The 13,442-nt window shown below is 34.6% G+C and overlaps 1 protein-coding gene across 2 annotated transcripts in view; it reads left to right on the top strand.

Moving 5' to 3' along the window:
* The window catches only part of LOC121879366 (protein piccolo-like), a 38,137-nt gene extending 35,465 nt beyond the window's left edge, over nt 1-2,672 (top strand). For both annotated transcript variants that reach the window (XM_042385970.1, XM_042385972.1), the window contains exon 9: nt 888-2,672. The gene's annotated coding sequence lies outside the window, so the exon portion shown is untranslated. The remainder of the gene's footprint in view (nt 1-887) is intronic.
* The last annotated feature ends 10,770 nt before the right edge of the window (nt 2,673-13,442 follow it).

The following is a 13,442-nucleotide window of genomic DNA, read 5'->3' on the forward strand; positions in this document are numbered from 1 at the left end:
GATTGTTTAATTACCAAGAGTCAAGGGAAATAATAGAGATTATTGCTATACCATAATGGAAAACTGTGTAAAGTTATAAATGCATCAAGTTGCTCTCCAACTAAAGAGTGTAATGCAGGACCTTACAGTATGAATAGATTTTACTTATTTCCATTCTGGTCAAAGGCTTTAGACCTGTATATCCAGATCTAAATCTCTTTTCATAACACTATTCAGGAGTATTAAGACATTTTAGCCTGCTTAAAACATTTCGAGTCGTTATCCGAAGGTTATCACACAAGACAAGTAGCTATCCTTCATAATGTAGAAGTGGGATGTATCTCATACAGTTGATACAAATTTTAGTGTGAGTTAAGTATTAACATTATAATATGTAAGTCTTCCGAAATACTGAGGATTCTGGCCTCCCATGTTAGAACAATATCCTGCTCTAGTTGCAGATAATGTCAGTAGCATGGCCATAACTGATTCACATAAATCAATATAAAAAATATTGAATATTTTCAGTATACAGTATCTGCGATCACACATAACTCTAAACTGGGTAAATGTTGTGAACGGTTAATAGGTCAAGTTGTCTGAACGATTAGCCAAGACTGCAGGGACAAAAATCTCACAACTGCGAAAAGAACTGTAGGCTTATACCAATTATACGCCAATGAAAATATTTATCTAAATGTAATATGAAAGATAAGAAAATTATTGATGTACTTCAAAAACTGATTTCTTTCAAAAAACCGTTCTTATCAAAGTAAAATCATGTAACTTAATTTATGTAAAGTAAATTATCAAACAATATCCAATTTTCTTCAACATTATACATTTGGTTAAGTCAGTAAGAAAGCTGCATTTTAGAGTCAATATTAAACGATGGTTTCTCTTCACAGATTAGACGTGTAGGGCAGCAGCTACGGACATCACTAGGGTATTATAGTGCTGTTAAAGCGTGGGGCAGCAGCTACGTACCGAAGTGAGCTGAAGTTTACTTTCAGCCAAGAAGGACTTAAAAGCCGACCAAGTTGTAATTCCAACAGGATAAATGTGAAGTAAACACTACTATTGCTATTTTCTTGCTGATGATATAAATATGTTATGGAAAACAATGGGTGATGAGTGTCACCAACTGCTGTTCTCTCGTTATACCCTTTTCTGTCCAACATTGTCACAAACACCTTTTAGGGTCATCAATTACTTCTATTTATCTTGTGGACTTGAAGGTACAATGCAAATATGAAGTAATCAGCATTTCACTGGACTATGTAAGGTATTGTGTTTACGCTTATTAAAGAAGAATGAAAAGGGATGAATAAAAGCAATAGTTATGGGGAGCACAAACTATTAATGAATGATATCTCGAGAACATATCTAAGGGTTAAGACATACGTGTGATGTTAAGGATGTTATTGCTTCATACAAAATTTAAGTTAAGACATACGTGTGATGTTAAGGATGTTATTGCTTCATGCAAAATTTATATGGAGGAGCAGATGCCTCCTTCACAGCAGCTTTTATCTTCCTTACTTAATATTGTAGAGTCGTTCGCACATTGTCAGAGGCGATTCAGTATGACCATTATCTACACCAGTGTTAATATGCGTGTAATTGTATGAGCTTAAAATTAATTTCTTTATACTTATTATTGTCATTATCAGAACTTTCGTTCCACTATTTTTTTTTTCCTATGTAATATATGCGTAAGAGATGCGTAAAATGTTGATGGTGTGATGTTGACGCGCATAATAGTAATATTCACTCTCAATAACATATTTTTGTATATCAGTTTCCTATTAGGAAATGATAAGACCCTCCAAGTGAATATTCAATTTTAGGGGAGAGTTCAGTTTACAAGTTCATGTAAACAACGTCTGGTGACCAAGAGTTGTTATTAGAAGAATGTAAAATGTTTAACTCATTCTTTTCTTCTAAAATCTAAAGTCTAGTACAGTATGATGTATAATATGTCTATAATATGAAGTATACAACTATGTACTCCTTATGAGAGTAAAGTTCAACTCGTTGCTTCATGACAGAGAGCTTTATGTACTGTAAGTGTTGTTGTATCATAATCAGTTGTTAGTGTTTAAGTGCCCATTAATGATGATATTGCTGTGCATGTTGCCATTGTTATACGTTACTGTTATGCAGTGTGAGTGTGCGTGAGAACATAAGGTATTCAGCCTAAACCGCCGGCCTTATCATGCACGATTGTATTAAAATACCCAACCAACACGTGATCACATATTAATTGTCCAAAATAGTGAGTCCCTTATTCAATATACCAAACCTTCACTGTCCAGTCTCCATGTTCAATATAATAAAAAGAGTCTATAAACAAACTAGCTGAAGTTGTGTTCTAAACTTAAGTGCAGTTAATGATTGAAATCAAAACATGATATGAAAGAGCAAGAAAGATGTGAATGCTTAACGATTGAGAATACGTACAGGCCAATAGGCCAGATCACTTGTTGCCTCATGCCGTGATACTAAGAAGGCTGGAAATGATAGGATCACGAGTAAGAGGATTCATTTCGACTCATGACGTGTGTCAGTGTCAGGTGTCTTACTCGCTATATACATTGGTCAACTTGTGCCATTGTTATGCCTAACTTGGCAGTACTGCACTGTTTTATAGATAATGCAATCATCAAATGAAAAAAATATAACAAATAATAAACGATATATATATATATATATATATATATATATATATATATATATATATATATATATATATATATATATATATATATATATATATATATATATATATATATATATATATATATATATATATATATATATATATATATATATATATATATATATATATATATATATATATATATATATATATATATATATATATATATATATATATATATATGTGTGTGTGTGTGTGTGTGCGTCTGTCTGTCTGTCTGCATGTATGTCTGTGTCTGTGCGTGCGTTACGCTAAATATGAATAATTGTCTAATAGCGATAACTTTGTATTTTTATTTACATTTGACTGGCCATATATGATTATGTAGATCTAAATAATACATGTTAATGAATAGTTTCATAAGAAGCCTTTAAGAAAACCTAACGAACCTAACATATTTTATGATGGTAAACGACGTCTTATATGAAACGATAAATTTTACCATTCACAAATTATTTACCATTAAGTTATAGCAATAAAAACAATAAGTTAACCATAACAGACAAAAATATCAGTTGTTTTTGAAAGTTTATTCTGCGGTTATGCCTATTTAGCTCGCACACACAGACACACACAGAAACATATATATATAAATATATATATATATATATATATATATATATATATATATATATATATATATATATATATATATATCACACAGGAATAGGGAAACAATGGAGCTCCAGTGTGTGTGTGTGTGTGTGTCTGTGTGTGTGTGTGTGTGTGTGTGTGTGTGTGTATCGGTGTGTGTGTGTGTGTGTGTGTGTGTGTGTGTGTGTGTGTGTGTGCGTATATGCAATACATATTTTTTCTTTGACATTCAACAGCGAGTGCATCGAAGAGTTGATACGTGTAGGCAAGTGAATCCGATTATTGATACAGTGTTTAGCGGTAAATATATATTCATTTTTCTGGGTGCTTTCCCATCCTCTAGCATTATACCGAAGGCCATGTCTCTATCGATACTAGTCTGAACTGATAGTCTACTGCGTGAAGTCTTTCCACAATTTTCAGCCTTGAGACTTTCTAGCTCTCTGAGCGCCTTAGTTTCCTCTATCTATATGATAGCTATAATCTTTGTGAGATATTATAGCTTCGAAGATCCATTTGAGTATCTGATTTATCCACTGTTTATCCTTTCTTCCAAAATGCTTAACCCTTCACTTATTTTACTCTGGAGTAATATCACTCGTACTAATCCAATTTTTATAGGTCAGTTTCTCTAGATTAACAAAATAATCTTGTTTATCATAGATCCCAACAGCGCATAGATTATGATTATCTTCATGTGGTTACAAATGACATACTTTCAACATTTTGTGGAAAATGTTAAAGGCAATATCTGCCACCAAAAAGGTGTACTTATAGTTGATATTAAGAGAAAAGAGATGCATTACCAGGGAAAAAAATTGTATATGAAACATTAGGTATTGTAATGAACAGTTTTACATTATATGGCAGAGAGAAAAACAGGGGTGATGGCTGCGTTAATGAGCCTGATGCCCACCTTTCCTCATACTATTGAAGAAGAGTTTTTCTCATATTACTGCACGAGGGAGAAAGTTTCCCGCAGATTCCAATTTTTGTCCCTTTTGATTCTTCTGGTAGCATAAAAAGAATTTCCGCAGACTTGGGGTAGCACACTGAGCCTGGCAACCTTCTCATGTTTCCTGTAAGAACATTGAGATAGCGCAGGAGACTGACACATGCATGTTGCCATTTCCCTTACAAGATGACAACTTTTCTTGTTCTCGATTTTTTTTGCGATAATCCGTGCGACAGAAAGGGCCTCCACAAACAGAAGTTCGACCAACCAAAGCTTTCTTGAGCCTCCTCTAATGCACCACCTTAGCTGTTTCCTATTTCATTTTTCATAAATCTTAACCAGGTCGTGTGTGGTCTACCCCTTCTTTTTGTTCTTACAGATACTTAGACCACAGCTTCCAATTTCTTTGTGGAGGAGGTGACCTCATCAGACTGATATTGATATTGAACAGTTTATATGGCCAGAAAAATGCAGATACAGAGTGGATAATAATAACAATATTGACATAATCTTGCTAAGGCACCCCTAGTAAGCTTTCTCGGGGCTTTGTTCTTAACGCTTTGAAGATGTCTGGAAAATATTATCATTTTATGATCTTACCAGGATTCCTTCCATAAGGAATTATCACTAGGGAAGAATATATACGTATTGTAGTACGAATTGTCAACCTATGAGATTTCCTTATCTTGGTCAGCATTCCCATTATCTGATATGCCTTTTCGATACAGTCTGTAAATTGATCTTCGATTAATCCTGTGTTCGTGATGACCATGTAAGCTACTGTACAATAAATGAACTGAATGAGTGCACTCTTAGGTCAGCTCGTAGATGTTGGACGAGCATCCTACTATGGGAATGAAGGATCTCGTCAGCTGCCACCTGAGTAGAAGCAGGGGCTTGGTAGCAGCCGGCCTGGGATGTATTATCTTAACCAAATATTCTATAGTCGGGAAAAATCACAGAGTGGCAACCAAATGTAAGCTAACGCTAACTTTTCACTTGATGTAACTTAACATAGCTTTATCTAATCTATAAAACAAAAATCGAAAGGTAAAAATAACCGAAAAGGATGAAACACCGAAAACCAACCTAACTTAACTTACGAGTATTAAGCGGAACTACTTAATGTTGGGTTTGGCTATACAGTTTTAAAGTTTATTTTGGAGTTATTAAATAAAAGAAAAGAAGTTACTTCCGGTCACACTGCATAATACCAGAGGCTTATGATATATATATATATATATATATATATATATATATATATATATATATATTTCAGGAGCTGTTTGTGTATCAACTTTTGCTGCCCTAAACCACCAGATGCTTGTGTGTCAAGTGCCACAAAGTGTATGTGTGCCTGTCCGATTGGTGTGTTTTTGCCTATTCTAGTCGTATGGTTGGATACCTCATATTTCTAAGTGTTTGTGTGGCCATCTTTGATACTTCCAAGTACTGTACATATATATTGGTATTACTAGGTAAATTAACACCTAGTTCCACTAGGTGCATGTAGCTGGGGTTCCCGCAGTTGCATGTTTCATTATTCTGGTATCTTCAAAGGGGCATGCATGCATACCTGGTACCTCCAAGAATATTTGTGCCTGCTACTGAATGGCTCGTATAAAAGATACGTACCTTCATGTCCATTATACAAGATACCGTCAGGTCCATTATACAAGATACCTTCAGGTATATTTACGCCTCGTTTCTGCAAGGTTATGTATGCCTGGAATGTTCCGGTTCATACATGTCTGTCTCTGATACCTCCAAGTACAAGATGCTTCCAGATTTGTACACAAATGTCGAGCTAAATAGGAATAACCTTCAAATAATCTAAAAAAGACACTGAAGTTTTCTGTCAAATAGGTAAACTTTCTTTTATTGCTACAACTTATTGTAAATTAACTCGTATGAGACAAAATTTGATCTGTTTTATCTAAGACGCCGTTTACTAACACAAGATAGACCAATTATAGCTAAAGTGGGTTAGGTAAGGTTTGATTAAGTTAGTGAAGTTGGTGTCTGGTTAGATTAGGTATTTTATGAAGTCAGATTTATATTTACTATTGTATGATGATATACTGTACATTATCTTTTATGGTCAGTCAGAAGTTTTCAAAAAGAACAAGATATACATAAAAGTTATTGTTATTAGAGAATCATAACTATTTAGCATAACACACACACACACACGCGCACGCACACACACACACACACACGTGTGTTACAGGTAATCTATCACATCAGGCAATCTGTAAAATAAAAATAAAAATGTTACTTTTCATTTGAACACAAGGTGGATTTGCGTTTTACATTTTGATATTTAGTTTTAGTGAATAAAGTATTCAATACCCGTATGAATATTAAAATATTAATAATCTCACTCTTGTTCTATCTTCGTAAGAGAGGGAAGAGCTTGTCCATCAGGTGTGGGGATGAACTCAAGTTAGTTATTGTAATATTTAATATAAGGACATTTTAGGAGGTGGGGTAACCTACCCTATTATTTGAAATAAGACATATAACATTGATTAAATCTCATATTCCTATTCTAACTACATACCCAGAGAAGGACACACATATTCTCGTAAGGTAAAAGGATATAAACTTAAGAGTTCTCACCAAAGATTCGCCCTGTTTCCGATATTGCCACACACCCACTATTTCAGTGAGTCTTCACCCAGCAGTTACTCAGACCAAGTTGAGCTCTGTTTTTCGAAAAAGCCTATTGGTAATTCACAGGGCCAGCCCACTAACCAATCACTAGTGGGGTTTCCAAAGCCCTAGGCTGTTTTTTTTTGTATTCTGAATGGTGGTCGTGCCGCATGGGAGCAAAATTATTGTCCTGGGTCACTCGATATCAAGTGGCACAGCAGAGAGTCTGCCTCATCTTATGGTTCTCCGTGACAGACTATAAACATTTTGCCCTTAGGCCCGACCAGCCTCATAGGAGCATGAGCATGTTCAAGCCATATGGGCGTTTTATGGCATCGTGAGCGTTTATAGGCTAGTGAGTGGACCTTGTACTTCATCATGTTGTGTATAGGCTAGGTTAGGTAAGGTTATTTAGCTGAATTTTTTAAAGATTTTTATTAAAATATACAGTGAACCTGACCTGACCAATTCTAATCAAATATATACAAGTAGCTTGCAGATTGCTTGACACGGCAGATTGTCTGTGTGTATATGTATATATATATATATATATATATATATATATATATATATATATATATATATATATATATATATATATATATATATATATATATATATATATATATATATATCAGGTGCATGTGTGCATCTCTGATATTTTCAAGAACATACGTGTACATTTGCTATGTCTTCAGTGGTATCAATCTGTGGTATTCTAATTTGCTAATGTATCCATAGTCGACATGATATCAACTATTTATCCTTTCATAAGTAAGCATGTACTCACCTGCGGTATCTACTGGCTAATCAATATGTTCGCGATAGACAAGTTTTGGCAACTGTGCTACGTATGGGGACGTAATCATAATTTGATGCAGCATAATTCATGACGTGATGATCTATGATTAATTCTTATTCCATCCATATTCACGAGCGTCTTAATACTCAGTTTCATTTGGGTGTTTCCACTAAACAACTAATTTTTGGCATTTAGGTGATGTAAACACGTCATCGCATTATATACCATGTACTTTTCTCAGTACTAATCTTAAGTACACGAGTACGCAACTCTCTTGAGGAATGTATCAGGGAGATATACTCACTAGTACCGGTTAGATCTGTACACAAGTAAAATAAGATATCAATATAACCTTAAGGTATTTCTACAGCGCAATGGGAAGTGACTGGTAAACAAAATATTTTAGATAATCACACATCACAAACTGTCATTTAGTTATAGCTTTATATATTTCAATGTCTGGGATAAACCAAATGATTGGATAAACGATATACCATCCAGGCTAATAGAGACTTAAACAAATAAATTACGATCTCAATTTAATTAATGCTTTAGGTTTAGGGGAAGGGTGGGGGTTAACAGTTGAATTCGGTGGATACATACTTCGTTACGACTACTAATTTCTCTTGTCTACATATCTTCATTCTTATAAATATATTACTGTGGAGAGTAATGTATTCACTAAGGAGATACAATGGTGCAGCTCTCTTCATGTTGTTGCTTAACTATTAGAAATGTTATCTATGTTTACAGTAGGGAAGTAGAGAGAATAAAAAAGGTAAATAGTAACGATAAAACACAGAAAATGGATAGCGGTAGTCTTCAAAAGCTTAGGCGAAGCTTTAGAATGTGTTTCAAATCACCAAGCTGACTACGATGTTGCAAAGGTGGACCAAAATGAGTGTAAATAGGAAATTGCCTTGTTACAACTTGCTTGATGGACTGGACATCTTCCCTACTACACAACCAGCCCAAGCACGATGTTCTTTCCTATCTCTACACCATATAACTCTAAAGCGAATTTTCATTGGTAAAAAATCAAGACTGCACGACATGACATTATTCACCATTTCTTGGCAGAAGATAAAGAATTGCGGATTACGTCACGAAGCACAGTCGTCAGCTGAGTTGAAAAATGGCATGTCATTTGTGTAAGCGAAGTATTTATGTTATCCCGTACCGTGCCTCGAACACTGCCTCTCTCGGAGGGCGAAAGTCACTCTTTTCCACAGTATTGATTTTAAATGTCTTTCAGTGCCTATGAACTTAACTGAATGTGACTAGTGTTCGTTTTTTTTTAATATCTTATATACCTTACATTTCTTTTTAATGAAGACGAAAGTGACTTTAGGTGTACGCGTCGAGGGCATTTACCTACGTCTATCCACGTAACTAAATACGAGTTCAGGGATTCGTGTAGATTTTGTTAAAAAAAAATGAGGCCATCAATATATTCTTTTTCCCTTAAGTACGCCAGTGGATAGGTAATACTTAACTATATGCACGTAATAAAAATTTAAATGTCTCAGAGCATATAATTATACGTAACTATACTAACAAAGACTTTCTAGCACAAGAATTTCCACTCGGCGGATCCCAAAGTAGATCTTCTAACCAGCCTTAGTTTTGTGAGCAACAAATTGTAGAATTTCTCTTAAGAAGTGTCTTGATATGTTGTTTTTTGCTTCCCAAAATGTGAAAAAGTGTAAGATAAAATGTGTTCCTTTACATTGCGACGAAGACAATAAAAGACCGGGTAACTTGGGGGCCCAATTTATTCTAGGACCACTAGTGATATTTCAGCAAGCAATTATAACCATTTTATAGGGTACTCTTAGGTGCTTTCTAAATGATTTTAATGACAGGATCTGAATTCGAGTCATATAATTTCATTCATGGTCGTTATCTTTGTTAAATTTTTCCCAAAATACGTGGCAATCTACAGAGGTATTGGAAATACAAATTGTGCACCAAAATTTATGACGATACTTATAATGATTCTGTATAATTTAGAGTTAATTTCTCCTTCTTAGTTTTATATGATTTTTAATGAGAAACAATATTCGCCAACTTTTAACTCAATCACCTAAATAACCTACAAGTGAATGTTCCCATTTACGGTGAACTTTTGTCTGCAAGTGTGCCTATTTTTTTACAATAAAAGAAAAAATGAAACACTTGGGAAAAGGATCAGTTCATTTTCCGATTTACAGTGTCATCAATCACACAATATATGTAGACATATTCCCAGGCACATGAAGCAGGTGTGGTACACAATTGTTTCCTTCATTGTAAAGCAAATCGGTACTGACTTTGGGTTGTGCTAGTAAGTGCAGCTCTTTAGTAATGGTGTTGAAGGTGTTGTACCGCTGGCATGCATCACACTCCCAGAGAAATTATTAGAAAGTCTGTATTGTAATTCCGTCACTAACCTAATTACTTTATAAGGAAATTTACAGTGGTGGTGTACGAGATTTGAAAACAATAATATTTTCCTTTCTATGTATGTATGATAAGTATATCCTACATGCAAGGCATGAGGATACTTTTTTGTGAAATACATTATTTTTCCTTACGTGTATGTGTCCAACATTTTCCATTTTCACGTTACTCACATGTGTCCATATAATGTGAAACTAGGTCTTTAGGAATGGCAGGATATACTTGACCAAATACAATTATTCCCCCTGTGCAGCATAATAGCCTTTTACTGGGATAAAGAACTTGTTATTCATTTATGTATACGAGATAAAAACAGCAATTTATATGACCCATATAACTGATTTCTCTTTGAAAAGAATATATATTATATAAAACTGAATCGAGTCGGTCGCTAGCATTCAACACCTTACGACCATGTTACCGATACACCCTTGATAATCCATCGAATGAAGTCTCTTGTCCAAGAAATTCTTTGTTAGTGGCAACATCCACGTAGATTCATGCTAATTTTTTAATACTGGTAGTCATACACCGCCTGACATATAAATGCTGATACCTTATTGTCGTAACTCTCTAGAATGACGTCTACGTTTATGGTAGGTACTGTGTGCCGCAATGTGTTGAAGTCTACCAGTGTAACTATGGAGTATTAAGTTATGTTAAGATTTAAGTTGTCACCTTCTCGCATCATCAAGAATTGTTATAAATGTTATGGTTTAAAGTAAACAGAGCAGTGGTGGAATACCAGGGACAAATAATAACGGAAACTTTGCCTGGCAAAGATAATTAGATTCTAAGTTGACTATGGAGAGACTGTGCTTGTCCGGAGCGTATCCTATATCATAATAACGGGTCACCATGAGTCATCTAGTTGACACGTTGCTCCCTTATGTTTTAAATTTCTTCCTCATAATATCATTAAATTATATAGGAAAATAAGTTCTTTTTTTTTAATTCATAAAACCTTCAGTCATATATCTCCTTTAGGTTTTTTCTGGAAATTAGCCTTTGTGAACACACAATGCAGTTCATCTGAATTAATTTGTGAAAAACTTTCAGATATTCCAATAAACTGTAAAACAAAGCCATAATACCCATCTTAAAATACTCATAATAACATTCAAACTTACTAAATATTTCTAACTTTATTACCAGAGTATCATCTTTAATATTTCCCGTTTAATGTGTTTCAAGTAACCCACACATGCTTCATGTACTGTATAGGCGGTGGCAATACTTCATACTACTCGGTAACTTTTTTCCGGAGGTCCGTCTGTATTTCACATTTTGATTACAATTATTTTTAGATTAAATAACTCAATTAATATAAATAAATAAATAAATAAATACATATATATATATATAAGTTAATTTTCCTGGCCAGGCCTTTTGTTCCACCTACAACACGAGCAAATAAACACAGCTCGTGAGGTCCTCGTTGCACCTTTATATATTGTTCTGCACCAGGAAGCATATTTATAAGCAAAGGTTACGACATGTGGTATCAGTATGTGGAGGTAAGGAGGTGTATGTTCAAAGTTGAGTTTTGACCTCTGATCCAGAATATAATAGCATGGTTATAATATTGCAAGAGATAAAATTTGCATTGAACTAAATTTTTATGAAAATATTCGTTACTGACGAATGACACTAACATAGAGACAGACAATATCAAATAAAACGTGCATGCTGTAACACCATAAGACAAATGAAACATTTTATTTAAGCTTACACGCCATTTTTATAACAAGTAAGGAAAATTCATTTAGTTTTAGAAGAGACACTGATGATATATTTTGTCATCGTGGTATGTTAACTAATACTTACAGTTCTTATATACATATGTGTAATGCAAATTAACATATCCACGTCTTGCTGATGTTAAGAGAACGATCGCTTCTCATTACAAAATATATCTTTCCTAAGTTATGAAAGTTGTTGTCTTGTGTCTAAACATACCTTGTGTTCTGTGCTTAAAGACCTTACTTAATGTTGAAGCACATTACTGTAATCCATTATAACAAGAAACTATATGAGGCAACATTGCAACAATATACAAAACATTACATAGCTAAGAGTGTCACTTGTTCATCGTGAAGCACAGGGCGATACCGTCGTCCTCACCTATAAAGTTTTCTTCAGTAAGTCTTCCAACAGGTGTTAGTGACATAGAAATGGCAGATGTGATTCTATGTCGCAACAATATTACTACCACAGATACAGTATATTACTGAGATGGCTAACCTCAGATTATAGCTCCTCGCAATTATATTTCATTATTGTCAAGTGAAATTCAGTCGACTCCTATAATTAGACGGGTTAACTTATGGAAGAGCTCTGGGAGGTCCAGAACCTATGTGAATTGTTGTTTTGTCATTTATGTATTTAATCTAACAAGCGAGGCTACAAAGTTCTATGTTCAGTTTCGTTGGTTTTGTCTCTCCCAGACTAGTCGGCCACCCCACTCGATAACTAACTTCCTGAACTTTATTGTAGCTGATCATTATTACAATATTTTTTTTTATTTAAAACCCAAACTATTATCGAATTGCAGAAGACTTAACTATAGAATTGTTTGTATTTATACGATTAAATTCAACTGTTCGACGATCAGTATGATTGGCTGGTAAACAATATCAATGTCATTCTATTTACTAATAAATTGTAAGAAAAATAATTTGCACTGTGCTGTTGCTGTTCACCTCAATAAACTATATCAAGTAAAAATGGTATTTTGACATCACCTTATTCAAGTGAGCTTTCTCACCGGAAGTGTAGAGTGGAGAATAACTACCAATGATATACATTACACTTAAACTCATATGTGTTTAGGTTATTGCAGATTCGTGTACTGTAGATTGAGGGTCATCTACCATGTACAGCCTCTTCCACTTCTAACTGGTACAATCAACGTTGTCAATTCACCTTCTCCCCCTGTGGTGTGAGACCCGGGAGTATCAGCTCTTGAATCCAAAGCATTCATGAGAGAGGGAGAGAGAGGGAGACCGGGAAGGACTGGAGCCGGTGTGTGAATGGGTGGCGGAGTAATACGGAGGTTGAGAAGGATTCAGGCTAGAGGGGTGGGAAAGAGTTAAGCAGCTACCTGTGCAGTTACAGCACAGGATATATTAAACAAGGATATAAATACGTAGGATAAAACACATATCATAAGTAGAATGTGTTACCTCACATTAGGTTGGTATTCCCAGCTTGTGCTACAGCTCTGAACCATACTATGAATATTTTCTGTCCAGAATTTACGAAATGATAAGGCACTGTGATAAAAAAACAAT

The sequence above is a fragment of the Homarus americanus genome, unplaced genomic scaffold (genome assembly GCF_018991925.1).
Source record: "Homarus americanus isolate GMGI-L3 unplaced genomic scaffold, GMGI_Hamer_2.0 scaffold16894, whole genome shotgun sequence".
In the NCBI taxonomy this organism is placed as follows: Eukaryota; Metazoa; Arthropoda; class Malacostraca; order Decapoda; family Nephropidae; genus Homarus; species Homarus americanus.